The sequence below is a fragment of the Pelophylax lessonae genome, assembly GCF_965119305.1.
Source record: "Pelophylax lessonae genome assembly, chromosome: 5".
In the NCBI taxonomy this organism is placed as follows: Eukaryota; Metazoa; Chordata; class Amphibia; order Anura; family Ranidae; genus Pelophylax; species Pelophylax lessonae.
Genome location: NC_138772.1, coordinates 351,933,738 through 351,949,765, shown reverse-complemented (window position 1 = coordinate 351,949,765; position 16,028 = coordinate 351,933,738).

The following is a 16,028-nucleotide window of genomic DNA, read 5'->3' as shown; positions in this document are numbered from 1 at the left end:
TGCAATAAAAGTCAACAATCATTACATGCCATGCAATGTTCAGATGAAAAGTGAAGTCAATGATTAACGAGGAAGAGGGTGGACTGAGGATGTAGGAATGCTGATAGTCTTCCCTGCACTCCTTATTATACTACACAACAGGGAGACACGCGGCTAGACAAACCAGACAAGATAATGTATAGGGTGTACATAGGGGTACAATGTACAGACTGATACAGCTGATATCACACATACTACACTACGAACACTGACTGCACTGGCACATACACAATCGTCCGTAAGGGGTGTGTGACCGGTTTCTACCAATCACCATCCTGCGTGTCAGCACTTCCAATCATCAGCCTGCAGCTTCTCTCTTCGTCCAATCATCGTCCTAGAGTCATCGCCCAATCATCGTCCTAAAGTCACTTCCAATCATCAGTCTGCAGCCTCTCTCTTCGTCCAATCATCGTCTTAGAGTCATCATCCAATCGTCGTCCTAGAGTCACTCCCAATCATCAGTCTGCAGCTTCTCTCTTCGTCCAATCATCATCTTCCCTCCAGTCACCTCTGTGCGTCTCCCTGACGTCTACGAGTACTGTACCATAAATGTGCTAATAGAGCAATAGAGAGATGACAGCGTCATCTGGTGGTGGGTGGTTAGTCATTGCATACAATTCTCCCCATTCAAGTAATTATGTAGTATTTTCTGCCTTTTGTTTATTTATTTATTACAGATACTTATAGCACTATTAATTTACACAACACTGTACATATTATATATTTTAGGCTCCGTTCACATGTAGGCGTTTTGGGGCGTTTTTGGGGAGTTTTTCTGCTCTAGGATCATCTCTCAAAACGCCCAACAAGACAAATCCTATTCATTTCAATGGCCCCTGTTCACATCTGAGCGTTTTGATGCTGTGAGCAAAACGCCCAACGCTCAAAAAAGTACATGAGCTTCTTTTTGGGCAGATTACAGGCGTTTTCCATTGGTTTCTATTCAATCTAAAAACGCCTGCACAAAAATCGCGGTAAAAATCGCGCGAAAACGCTACGCTCAGGTGTGAATGTAGCCTTAGATGTCCATATAAACTCAGTGGCCACTTTATTAGGTACACCAGTTAAATTGCTTGGTAACACAAATCAGCCAATCACATGGCAGCAACTCAATGCATTCACGCATCTAGATGTGGTGAAGATGACTTGCTGAAGTTCAAACCGAGCATCAGAATGGGGAAGAAAGGGCATTTAAGTGACTTTGAACGTGGCATGATGGTTGTTGGTATTAGATGGGCTGGTCTGAGTATTTCAAAAACTGCTGATCTACTGGGATTTTCATGCACAGCCATCTCTAGCGTTTACAGAGAATGGTCTGAAAAGAGAAAACATCCATTAAGGGGCAGTTGTGTGGATGAAAACGCCTTGTTGATGTCAGGAGGAGAATGGGCAGACTGGTTTGGGATGATAGAAAGGCAACAGTAACTCAAATATTCACTTGTTACAACCAAGGTATTCAGAATATCATCTCTGAATGCATAACACATCGAACCTTGAAGCAGATGGGCTACAGCAGCAGAAGACTACACCAGGTGCCACTCCTGTCAGCTAAGAACAGGAAACCGAGGCTACAATCTACACAGGTTCACCAAAATTGGACAATAGAAGATTGGAAAAACGTTGCCTGGTCTGATGAGTCTTGATTTCAGCTGTGATATTCAGATGGCAGGGTCAGAATTTGGCGTAAACTACATGAAAGCATGGATCTATCCTGCCTTGTATCAATGGTTCAGGCTGGTGGTGTAATGATGTGGGAAAATTTTTATGGCACACTTTGGGCCCCTTAGTACCAATTGAGCATCAGAAAAAAGAGGACTGAGTTATGTGACCATACACCGATCTCAATCACCCAGCGCTTAGGTGATCATTAATGAACAAATGATTCAATAGTTTCAATAGTAATTAAAATAAGAATAAGAAACCCTCAGTACCCTCAGTAGAAGTCTTTGAACGACGAAACCGGTCAGGGTGTGAGCATTGCGGCTATCAGAACAGCAGGACGCCAGGCGGGGACCAGTAACACTTGCGGACTTTCCTGAACGCTGACGAGCTATGGAAGTCTGGTAAGCTCCCATCTGGTATCCCGAGCTGCTCTGTGCTCTATTCTTCTTATGATTTTATGTTTGAAGCTGATTTTATCCTATTTTTGTGTAAGTGCATTTGTGAAGGGGGGTTGTTGTTTGGGCAATAAAATCTTTTTGGCAATACTGCTCTATGTGCCCCTACTTTTATCTTTTCCTATGCACTACGCTGGAGCACTGCATGTTTTTTGGATGATCATCGATATACACTCATCTCTACAAGTGGATCTTGGAGATTTCTTTGTCTGGATTCATCAGTGGATCTGTTGGGCGACTTATTTTGCCAGTATCTGGTAAGTGTGTTTCCTTGGGGAGTGACACACACGGTGAGGTGAAGGAATTGAGCAATCTTTCTGGCTCCAGCACTGGTGATTAACCCCTTTGTGACTACACAAGAAACCTGTCTACTACTATCCCTATGAACTTGAGTCATGATTATCTATATGCCATGATTTAGAGCTGCTTGTGGATATTATTCTTGACACGTTAAGATGATATACACCTGTTTTATAACCAATTGAGCATCATTTTAATGCTACGGCCTACCTGAGTATTGTTGCTGACCATGTTCATCCCTTTATGACTACAGTGTACCCATCTTCTGATGGCCACTTCCAGCAGGATAATGCACAATGTCACAAAGCTCAAATCCCCTCACCACTGGTTGCTTGCACATGACAATAAGGTTACTGTACTCCAATGGCCTCCACAGTCACCAGATCTCAATCCAATAGAGCCAGTGGCGCACCTAGAGCACTTGGCACCTGGGGTGGATCCTATATCTGCCCCCCCCCCCCCCAAACTTTAAAATGTAGAAACACTCACAAAAATTTGCAATGTTTCAAGAATATTTTTTGCACATATTTCACAGCCCCCCATCACAGTGCCCCTTGCAGTCTGACCCCCCCCCCCTCCTGCCCTGCAGACTGCAGACATGATACAAGAGATGGTCAGAGACTGCAGACATGACACAAGAGTTGGTTAGAGACTGAGGACATGATAGAAGAGATGGTCAGAGGCTATGGGCGTGATAGAAGAGATGGCCAGGGACCGCGAACATGATACAAGAGATGGTCAGAGACTACGGGTGTGATACAAGAGATGGCCAGGGACTGCAAACAGGATACAGGAGATTGCCAGAGACTCCGGACTGATACAAGAGATGATCAGAGGCTACGGACGTGATACAAGAGATGGCCAGGGACTGCGAACATGATACAGGAGATGGTCAGAGACTACAGACTGATACAAGAGATGGTCAGAGACTACGGGCGTGATACAAGAGATGGCCAGGGACTGCGAACATGATACAGGAGATGGTCAGAGACTACGGACTGATACAAGAGATGATCAGAGACTACGGGCGTGATACAAGAGATGGCCAGGGACTGCGAACATGATACAGGAGATGGTCAGAGACTACGGACTGATACAAGAGATGGTCAGAGACTACGGGCGTGATACAAGAGATGGCCAGGGACTGCGAACATGATACAGGAGATGGTCAGAGACTACGGACTGATACAAGAGATGGTCAGAGACTAGGGGCGTGATACAAGAGATGGCCAGGGACTGCAGACATGATACAGGAAATCGCCAGGAACTGCAGATATGATACAGGAGATGGTCAGAGACTGAGGACATGATATAGGAGATGGTCAGAGACTGAGGACATGATACAAGAGATGGTCAGAGACTGAGGACATGATACAGGAGATGGTCAGAGAGCCATTTTGTTAAAGCCAAACTGAAATGTAAATAGTGTGTTTAATGACCTCACTCCTCAGTCTTCATTCCAGATCTGTTTTCCTAAGCTGCCCCTCAGTGTAATGGTGTTAAGCCACAGCTTCTTCTATAAGCCCAGATCATTTCTTGCCCTGGGGACCAGGCATTTTTCCTGCTCTTTGTCTTCTGGGGCCCTGTCCCGGCTGCTTGGAAGTGTCGCCTGCACCAATAGGCAGTGTCTACATCAGTGGTTCTCAACCAGGGTTCTGTGAAACCCTAGAGTTCCTCCAGAGGTTGCTAGGGGTTCCTTGAGTAATGGTCAATTTCTGCCTCTCAGAAAAGTTCCCCCTGACACCACTGATCTTTTTAGCTATCTGGAAGAAGGTAATTCTTCCCAATGTCCACAAGTGTAAGGATCATTCATCCCACTGACCATCACACTAGTGTATCATGAGTTGTAAATATAGTCATTTTCAGCCCCCGTTCACATGCAGGCGACGCTACTTCGCACCACGACCTCCGAGGTCGCGGTGCGAGCAGCGCGCCGCGACCTCGGAGCGGCCGCCACAGACTTCATAACATTGAAGTCTATGGCGGTCGCCTCCTGGTCGCCCCAAAGAAGCTCCGGACCCTTTTTCTGACTTGTGTCGCTCCTATTAGAACTTCCCTATGGGAGGCGACCTACGTCACACGTCGCCTTAGTGTGAACGGGGGCTTAGCAGAGGTTCCCTGAGACCTGAAAATTATTTCAAGGGTTCCTCTGTGTTGAAAAGGTTGAGAAAGGCTGGTATACATCATGCAGGCAGTGATATGGACACCTAAAGAAGGACCCCAGGAAGTAAACAAAAGAAGAGAGGATGGGACATTTTTTGCTACATTTTTTGCTACATAATGACTCTGAACCCCCCCTTCCCCTTTCAGACATTATATATTTTCTGAAAGCAGAGTCCCTGGAGAATAAAATGGCGGCCATTTAAATTTTTTTATATCACATGATATGTGTGCAGCTGCTTATCAAACATATATTGTCAGGGCAAAATACACTTAAAAGCGAAGTTCATTTTTGCTGGAAAAAAAAGCCTTTGTTGACAAGGAATCCCAGTAGACATTAAGAATCTATGTAGCTTTGTACAATGAACAATATTTCTATTGTTTTACCTGTAGGCCATTTAGGTCCTCTTGGAAGCTTGGCTAAAAAAACTCCTAGTTAACAACCCCCCATTGGATGCTCACTCCCAGTGTTTTTATGTCCTAACAACAAGGCAGGACTTGAAGTTTGCTAGTAAGGAGTCTTTTTTTTATCAGTAAAAAAAAAACCTTATTGGAAGTTTTTAAATGACAACGTAAAGGAAAAACATAAGCTTGTATCACAGGTCATATACAGCATACCGAAAATAGAATGTACTGAAACATAATAGTTATATAAACCTTACCATATCTCACAACATACTAGGAGTTTTTCAGTCAGGCTTCTAAAGTGAACCAAATGGCCTATAAAATTAATGATCATTTTACAAAACAACACAGATTTGGCTGAGGCCCCTTAACTGCATAGACTTTTTTTCTGGAAAAGGTGAACTTTAACCACTTGCTGATGACCTAACTGGAAAAAATACATCATTACTTTGACAGACATCCCAACCTGCAAAAACTAATTTCAGGGAGGTGGCACTCCACGCCGCGCTTTCCCCCCGCGTGCCGCCACGCCCTTCCCGCACCGCCGCGCCCTTCAAGGACATTACATATTATGACAAAACACAACTAGTTATTCAAAAACATATTGCAACAATTTACACACACTAATGCACATGCCTTTTCTACTTATTTTGCAGACTGCTGGTGGTTACTGCTGGCGGGTACTGCTGGTGCGGGTAATGCTGGTGGTTACTGCTGGCAGTTACTGCTGGCGGGTAATACTGGTCATGCGGGCACTGCTGGAGGAAGCAGCGGCTGCAGTAGAGAGCAGAGCCGCTGCTTCCTGTATCTAAAACCCAAAAAAAGAGACTAAGCGCCAAGAAGTGTAGTGACAGTTTCTTGTGATAATCATGTGCCTATAGCTGCCAGAGAGGATCAACCTCGGGACTGAGGATGCTAGGAAAAAACACACAACAGAGAGTCTCTCACCCGGAGGCGCTTGGGGCTGTGATAAAAAAAAAATACTAATGCCATTGCAAATAAAGTAAAAAAATGAACAGTTTATTAAGATGAACAAGGGAAACAGTTAAAATAATAATACTGTCATGTGCTTTCTGCTTCACTGACCCTTTAAGACAAGCCGAGTGTTCTGGTCAGTAGATAGAGCCGAATAGGAGCCAATCCTGCAGCTGTCTCAAAAAGGCTGGGAGTGCTGGGGGAAAAAGGACAACCTGTTCCTTGTAATGCTAACCCCAGTGGATTGTGTAACATATCGTGGGGGACTCCCAGCGATCCGCTTGTAGACACACGAAGGGCTCTGTCCAGGCAAAGAGGTGGAGGGGAGACCAACGGCGACGGAGTTGAGCGCTGCAGCTGGAGGATGACATCACTGCTGTGAGCCAACCGACAATCCGATGGTATGGGAGAGGCCACACTCGGCTACTAAAGGCACTGTGTGATGCTTGGACCAAGCCATCCCATACCATCAGAGTGTCGGTCGGCTCACAGCGGTGACAAAGAGAGAGAGAGAGGACCAAGCGCCGATCTAAGTGTAGCAATATAGCTACACTTAGATCGGCGCTTGGCCCTCTCTCTCTCTCTTTGGATTTATACAGGGTTGCTTCACCCTCCACAAGCCGGCAGCCAGCAAAGTGTACAAGCAATCTCACTGGACTTTTACCATTTGCCCACATCATAGACTATTGCAGCAACCCGCTCAGTCCGTTTGCGCCAATCTCTCCCCCCCTCTCACAGCGGTGACGTCATCCTCCGGCTCCATCGCCGTCGGTCTCCCCTGTGGCACACATCCTAAGTCTCCTGCGGGAGCCGGGAGATCGCACAGCACTTGCGGGTGTCCGTGGGCCGCCGGCCAAAGGCGGGAGACTCTCGTAAGTCGCGGGGACTTGGGATGTCTGCTTTGATGTTAAATACTGGGATTATGGCTGCAGCTAGGGTCTTTTCACTTAGGCAGCTGGCTTTCAGATAAAAGTGGTCCCTGTGGTGGATTCGCTACGGGATCACTTTAAGAAGCGGTGGGTTCCTGGGCTTACGTTACCGATCACTAAACCCAGGAACCATCCAGAGTAGGCAGTGTCTTGTTATAGAGATAAGCAATGGCAAGATGGCCACTGCCCATCTCTATGCCCTTGGAGGACAGAAGTGATGTCATGATATCACTTCCGGTTCCTGGGCTATGTAAACATGTTTTTTTTTTTATCTTAAAAGCAAAAGTTCCGGCCGAAAACACTTTTTTAAACTAAAAATACCCCCTTAATACTAACAAATGGCAAATTACATTAACACTATCATCACATTACAGTACAGTTTTTAATTGTTGATCATTTCTTACCTTTAAAATTGATTGCAGAGCACGGCCATCTCCGGTGTGGGCGCCTGAAGCCGATGTATCCCCCGCTGTGTCCTTATCCTGATTTCTGGCTACCCAGAATGCTGATCGCAATCTCACGCATGCGCTGTAGATTGCGATAGGCAATCAGAGGAGCGGCCGGCCATGCCCATTACCTCTTGGGATTGATGACACACATCTCCCAGGATGCAATGCGAAACCGGAAGTGACATCCGGGGCCGCAGCCGCAGAAGGAGGAAGTCGGACAAAGATTCCTCTAAAATAAGATAAGTGACCCCCAAAAAAAAAAAAAATATTGCCCAATTCTTCTTTAAAAAGCATATGCCTACTCAAATCCGTTTAGTTGAAAAAGAGGGTGAAACTCCGCTTTAAGGGTAGAGGAGAAATTTGGGGTCTATTAGACCCCAGATCTCTCCATAAAGAAGACCTGCCATGCTTTATTATTGTGTAATGTGCAAATTAAAGTGGGTCTAAAGGCAAAATGTTTTTTATCTTAATGCATTCTATGCATTAAGATAAAAACCTTCTGTGTGCAGCAGCCCCCCCTCAGCCCCCCCAATACTTACTTGAGCCCCATCTTGATCCAGCGATGTGCACAAGTGCCTCGGCCGTCTGCTCTTTGCAAAACCAACTGCACAGAGGAGGTAAGTATAACATGTTTGTTATTTTTAAAGAAAAAAAATGAGACTTTAGTATTACAGTACTAAAGTAAAAAAAATGAGACTTTAGTATTACAGTACTAAAGTAAAAACAATATAACGTATACAATTGCGACACAAATCATATTGTAATTGAATGTTATTAAAAATTACCTTTCCTTTTCAATCTGCAGCTGTTGTCATTTTCTGAAATTGCAATGCAATATGGTTACCTGGAGCTGTTCTGTACACAGAATGTATACTGACCCCACCCCAGAAACATAATTTCCTGCTTGTGTGATTGGCTCACCAATTTTCCCAGAAGTCTGCACTAAGACTTAGGCTCCATGTACACGGGACGCTGGAAATGGCCGTTTAGGAGCAGTTGGACGTTTTTTTCAGAAGCCCCTGAACCCATCTACATTTTATCTTATCTGTCCATGTACACCAGGTCGTTTACAGTCATTTGCAGGCAGTTGCGTTCAGGCACTGTTTTTAGAACGCAATTATTTGCGTTCGAACGTGTGTTTCCCGGCGTTTCAAACGCACAAACGCGTCCGAACGCGTCTGAACGCGTCCGAACGCGTCCGAACGCAATGACCCGTGTTTAGCGTTTCGCGTTTTTCCATTTTAAAGGGGAATAATTTTTTTGACCTCTAGGAACGCTTCTAAACGCAAACGCCCGCAAACGCCGCTAAACGCCCGCTAAACGCGGGTACAAACGCGACCGAACGGACGTTTCAAACGTCCTAAAAATTCCAGCATTCAAAGGGACTTTTAACAATGTCCCGTGTACATGGAGCCTAAGATACAAGTCAGATTTCTGGCATCCCCTGCAACAAAAATGTATTCCCAATAGGAACACGTCTAAAGGGATGCAGGCCTAGCAGCTTTCCTCATTAGAGCCCTGCAGCTGCCACAGCTGACAGATAATTATGAAACCACTCCCATTTGACCCACTCAGCACAGAGGAACAAACAATGGTTTCTTCAGAATAACAAAAGGTAGGAATCTGCAACCAAGTTTGTTAAAATCTTTGTAATGTACATAGATCACCCAGAGGGGAATGTTATCTTTGCAACAAAAGTGGAGTTACGCTTAAAAATCCAGGGCAATTTTGAAATTTTTCACACATGTAAATAATGAATTATTTTGTTCCATTTTTCTGCTAGAAAATTACTTTAAACCCCCAAACAATTATAACATTTCTGAAAGCAGAGACCCTGTGCAACAAAATTGTGTTAGTTGCAGTTTTTTTATGTTGTGTAATATTTGTGCAACTATGCATTAAAACGCATAGATTCAGGAAAAAATACACTTAAAGGAATTTTAGTGCACAAACACAATATAATACTCACTTTTTAAGTAACATATAAAAAACAGGGTTGCATTGAGTAATTACATACCAAACCTGTCAAGCCTTTAAATTGCGTGTGCCTGTGAAATGGCAAAAAACTTCAGTATCCAAAATAGTCCAGATGCAACCCTTTAAAAGCCTTTACAAGCTAACAATTTAGAGATAACCGCGAATTATCGCCCTAGAACTTTTAACCTATCTGATAGCATGGGCAGATAACAGGTTCTTCACTGCAGCTAATCAAGCACAGATTGTGTTTACTTAGCTGCTTACCCGGCCAAAGCAGCAAATCAAAAATTTACTTGAAACCAGAAGTGATAAAATCTTCATAGTGTCTGGGTTTATTCATCACAGAGGAGATCGGGAAATGGATGTTCCCCGAGTTCCTCCCACTCACCATTCTTTGTGTAGATGCCAAAATCCAGAGCTCCTGAGAGGAACGGAAGAGCCTAGGAATCCCCTCAGGTAGTGGCCCTTTTTACTATCATAAAAGTGACTGGGCAGCTTTACAGCCACCTTTATCACATTTTGATGAAATCTGGGTGCCAGCTGCAAAAAGTTTGCAGCCATGAGTTTGCTTTAATTATTTGAAGTCGCCACCATTTATATATGGAAGTGTTTCTCAACCTTTTTTCAGTCAAGGCATCCTTTAAAAATTATGGAAATCTCGAGGCACCCTTTAAAAATCACTAACTGTCTCAAGGCACCCCATTCTAAAATGTAAAAACTATTCTAATAGTTTTACATAATGCAGCAACATCCATTAGACTAAGTAGGATATCCAATGTTAGAGGGGATTTATTCTTCCAAAGCCAATACACTTTTGCACACTGGTACTGATTAGTATTCCAATGTTTATCTTCTCCCTCAGTTTGTCTCCATCACTCAGCTAATGTGACCCCACACCTCAAGGAGAGGGTCAAACATGGAAGCTATGCAGGCGACTGACTTCGTCTTTATCAGCTGATGATGTCATTGGTTGTTAGGACGTCGGCAGCTACAGGGTTGTTATGGGGCACAATGAAAAGCTGTGACTAATGGCACTTTTCCACTGCAAGTACCGGCTCGGCTCTACTCGACCCTGCTTGGCCTGGTTTGCTTTTCCACTGCTGGTACCGCATGGTACGGTGTTGGAACGGCTCGGTACGGTACGGTATGGTTTGCTTTTCCACTAAAGTAGTACTAAAGTTAAGTGGGTGGGATAACAACGGGGTGGGTGGGATTCTCTGACCAATCAGTGGCTAGTAGTGACTGCATGCAAAGGATAGTGGGATATGGTACCGGGTTTGGTACCTCTTGGAACCACAATCAAAGTGATACTGTTTTTGAGCGCCCTACTGGTTGGTTCCATGCAGTGGAAAAGCGCCGCCGTACCGTACTGTACCAAACCGTTCCTATACCATGCGGTACCAGCAGTGGAAAAGCACAAAAGCGAGCCGAACCATTCGGTTCTATGCAGTGGAAAAGTGCCATTAGTGTAACTAAAAGGCAGGCTTCTTTCCACACGCTGGCTTGTTCACAATTTTTGGGCAAATTTTATGCATTTTGCCAAGGAACCCCTAAAGAAACCTCAAGGCACCCCAGGGTGCCTGGGCACACTGATTAAAAAAGGCTGATATATGGCGCGTGGACAGAAAGTGGTTAAAAAGCCTAGTATATACCTTTATTAAAGGGTTGCCAGTATACTGTAAAAACATTACTTGCTTAGCAAAAGTATTGGCGCAAACATAGGCAACATGTAAAATCCTGGAGATCTTGACACAAGGTCACAATTCAAAAAAACGATCAAAGGAAAAGCCCATAAAGTCTCTTTGGTGCTCACTCTAGTGACAGCTTGTGTGACAGTAAGAAGCAACTCTAAAGAACAAAACAGGAGAAAACACAAATGCCTCCTAAGTGTAGGATTTAGAAAATGTATTGGGGTTACAAACAAATGTTACTGACAAGAATATCCATGCATCACATTCTGGAAGAGACGTTACGGCAGCCCGAGGGTGCGTTCCACAGAGCCAGGAAGCAGCACTGTTGTCTCTCTGTCGGGAACACCAATCCCAACATCTACCGGGTGCCCCCGGGACACAGATGCCGAGGACTGACACTACAAGTGCTCAACGCCCATTACACGTATACTCTTGTAACATTTGTTTTTACCCCAATATATTTTCTAAATGCTACACTTAGTAGGCACTTCTGTTTTGTAACATTACTTTTGCTTCCTAGGCTTGCTTAGCATTCCGAGACATCAGTTGCAAGCCATAGCTCAGAAAGACCCACTGCAAAGTGTATGGGATAGCAGGCAGGACCTTATTCTATACATTTAAATAACTTAAACTAAAATAAAAGAGACTGACAACACCATTTGGAAAAATAAAGGCCGCGGCCGTTTTAATACTTGTATTAAAATTTTGTTAACATAAACTCAATAACTTTAACCCGATCACTGAGATCCAGGTTACCAACAAATTATCATATCAAAAAGCAAATTATCCACACATACTCATCCCAATAACAGGGGATAAAACACCAGAAAAAGTCCCTCTTTGCACCACGCAAAGATGACCCAACAAGTATAAACTGGCCGCGACAGCCAAGGGGAGGGGAGGGAGGGGAACAAAACTTTCAGCTTGACACGACGTTCTTCCTGAGGTAAGTGTGTGCTTCAGGAGCTGAGCCCCCCTTTAAATAGACCCTGGGCAGGCTCAAAGGCGGGAGAAAACAAGAAAAAACCAGTTTAAATGTTATTCTTCCTAGCTACAGAATAAGCCCCACAGTGATTGGGGCTTATTCTGACCATACACCGGCTAGCCCAACTAAATCTGCCTAGTAACCTATCTGATATGACTAAAAGGATACCTATTTATTTTCAAAAAGGCCTGCCGCCATCCCATCTAGAAAAAGGGGTTATGAAACCCCTTTTTCTTTACATGGGATAGCAGGCAGGACCTTATTCTATACATTTAAATAACTTAAACTAAAATAAAAGAGACTGACAACACCATTTGGAAAAATAAAGGCCGCGGCCGTTTTAATACTTGTATTAAAATTTTGTTAACATAAACTCAATAACTTTAACCCGATCACTGAGATCCAGGTTACCAACAAATTATCATATCAAAAAGCAAATTATCCACCAGACAGGAGGCTAAAGCCCTCCTGTCACAACCCCCACAGCGCGGCCTTCTCAACACACGTACTCAGATTGTTGTTGAGGATATCGAGTCCGATATCGGAGAGGTGAATGTCATCAGACCTGTAAAGCCCGGCGATACCACCTTCCAGCTCAAAATGCCGGAAAGATAGAATGCCTGCAGAGCCTAACCACCTAGCTAAGGCTTTGTTGATCCTCCTCCGCACCTTCTCTAACGGTTTAAGGTGCGGGTGTTTGAACCAGACAAGCCGGGGGACAACTTCAGAAAATACAATCCGCATACCAGGGTATGCAGAATGTAAATAAACTAAATCATCCCTTATCCTAAAAACTAGATCTAGTGACCTAAACTTTCCAATGTCATTTCCCCCCAGATGAATGACCATTACATCAGGGGGGGAAAGGACCTTAAGAAGCCTGCTAAGCTCGGGTAACAGTTCAGCCCAACACATGCCCCTCTTACTGAAAAATTGGACATGATAGAAGCGTGGATCCAAACCAATGTTCTCCGAGTAAACTCATCTCCTGGCTCTCGCACGGGCCCAATGAACAAAGGAGTGGCCAACGATCCATACAGAGAGGCAGACAGAACCTAAAAATCAACAACAATTGTTAGGACGAATATATGATACATAAGCATTCGACTTCCATCTACCAATTGCTTTCAACGCCTGAGCTTTAACCCCCAACCTGGCGGCTTCAGTGGCCGCACCAATCCTAAAGGAATGCGAAGACAGGTGTAAATGCTCCAGGCCAGCAGATAACAAGCATTTGCGCAGAACGGCATTAAATTGGAATTTTGTCAAAGCTTTACCCGACCGATGAACAAAAAAGGGTCCCACAGCAGATGACCGCACTGCCAAAAAACTGCGCAGCAACAAAACAGGGCAAAGTGTAGAATGACGATATTGGTGTAAATTAATCCATTTTCCCACACCTAATTGATCCGTTTTTTAAAAAAAACGCAATAAAATACCGACATCCGCCTCGCGAAGGTCGACGTCGGATAACAACAAGTGTATGAGCTCAGAAATCCGCAAAGCGCCAAAAAACATGACCGAAAACGCCGCTTTAAAAAGTGCAGACTCGTAAGGCGAAAAACAAACGCGCTCGGTTGCCAAACAAAGTTGCTCCAAAATATGGGGAGTGATCGCCTCCCTGCTATCAGGGCGCCAGTTTGCCTTCCGATAGCCTTTTAAAGCCTGTCGAACAGCAAAAAAGGCAGAGCAGGGCGGATGATTTTGCAGTTTTGCGAAAAAGGAAACGCCAGCAAGAAGCTTATTGACATGAGACCATGAATATTCCCTAGAAAACAAAAAATTCAAAAAGGACAAAACTAAACGTTCAGAAAATTTATCAGGAGATACACCCATAGAACATAGATGCGCCAACCACAGATCCCAAGCCGATTGATATCCGACTAGGGTAGCTGGGGCCAGAGAATTGGTGATATTAAGCGCAACCAGATCTATACAATGCCCCACAGCCGTGCCGGGTAATGACAACCCACTTGATCCGCGTCTGGAAATAGTCGAAAAAATCTCTCCATCTGCAGACGAGACAAAGAATCTGCCAAATCGTTATCCTTACCAGGCACATAGGCGGCCTTTATCCATATGTTCAGTTTCAAACAACGGGATACAAGGTACCGCAACAGATTCACAACAGGAGGAGATTTAGAAGACAAGCAGTTAATGGCAAACATCACCCCTTTATTATCAGTGCGAAACAAAATGCGCTTATTTCGGAAATGTGAACCCCAAACCTCCAGGGCCACAACAATTGGGAAAAGCTCCAACAGCACGCTGTTGCGAGTGTAACCCAATTGCTTCCATCTGTCAGGCCAAGAGTCAGCACACCAATGAGTCCGCCAAACGGCGGCCAAACCCACCGAGCCCGCTGAGTCTGTGGCGAGACAGAAATCCTGATCGGTGACAAACTCATCTTGCCACACCGCCCTGCCATTAAAATAAATCAAAAACTGCACCCAAACCAGCATATCCTCTTTGACATCTGAGGATAATCGGACGTGCGCAGTAGGTGATTTAAGACCCGAGATAGCAGCATAGAGCTTCCTGGCAAACAACTTACCCAGAGGGATGATCCGAGAAGCAAAAGCCAGTAGCCCCAACAGGGACTGCATCTCCTGTAAAGTAACCTTCTTCTTGCGAATCGTTGCTAACAAACAAGATGTCAGTTTTTCCACCTTTTCTTGGGGCAACCTAAATTCCATTAAAACCGAGTCTATGTGTATACCTAAAAATTGAACCTCAGTAGACGGCCACTCCGTCTTTTCATGCGCCAAGGGGATCCCAAACTGCTCACAAATGTCAAAAAATGTCTCAAGCAAATGCAAGCAATCAGAGGACCCCGCTTTACCCATGAACAAAAAATCGTCCAAATAATGGACGAGACAAGAAGAGCCCGACCTACTGGACACAACCCATTCTAGAAAAGTGGAAAAACACTCAAAGTAAAAACAAGAGAGTGAACAACCCATGGGAAGACACCTATCAAAGAAAAATTGATTCCAAAAGAAAAACCCCAAGGAGTTGAAGGAAGCAGGGTGGACTGGCAGCAAGCGAAAAGCGGATTTAATATCCGTCTTTGCCAGCAATGCCCCCCTTCCCAGACCCCGCAAAACCACCAAGGCATCCTCAAAGGAAGAATATTGCACAGAAGCGTCTTCTTCGCTGATCTCATCATTCAAAGACTCCCCCGGAGGGAATGACAAATGATGGATGAGACGATAAGAATTAGGCTCCCCCTTCTGAACAATGCCAAGAGGAGAAATGCGAAAACTGGGAAAAGGAGGAGATTCAAAAGGACCAGCAAACCGACCTGCCTGCAACTCCTTACAAATCTTCTCAGCGACCACATCCTCAAGATAAGTAACAGATTTTAAATTTTTTACCAGAGTGCAACCTGCGCCTTTAAAAATGGGCAAAAAGAAACCACAAGCAAAACCCTCAAGTACTAACGTGGCTTTCACCTTGTCGGGGTATTGCAGAAGCCACGGAAGCATTGCGCACAGCTTCACCGGGGTTGTTGCCTTTTGAAAAACCCCCTGCCGGTTGGGAACTCTGCATCTTTTTAAAGCATTTTGCAACTGGGTGGGAACCCGCACAAAATGCGCATTCGTGTCTATATCTACAATGCCCAGGCCATTTGCATTGGGAATCGTTATAACTGAAAGAGACCCCTTTGCGAAAGGAATGGGAAGGAGTAGGCTGCTGAGTAATAGTAGACGGCTGCCTACCAAAGGATGGCTTCTGAGGTAACAAGAGATCCAGCCAAAGGCTGATATCCTTGATGCCCCATTTCAAATGCTGCTGCACAGCCAGCTTCTGGCGGAAGGCGACATCATAGGAGAACCATGCCGTCCCACCAACATTTTTATAGGCCTCCAACACAATATCCAAGTGCTGGAAAAGACCAACACACTTGGAAGGGTGTTTCTCACAAAGCGCAGCCGCATATATGAAAAACGCCTGCAGCCAGTTATAAAAATTCTTTGTCACTGGGCGCCTCCTCTCCT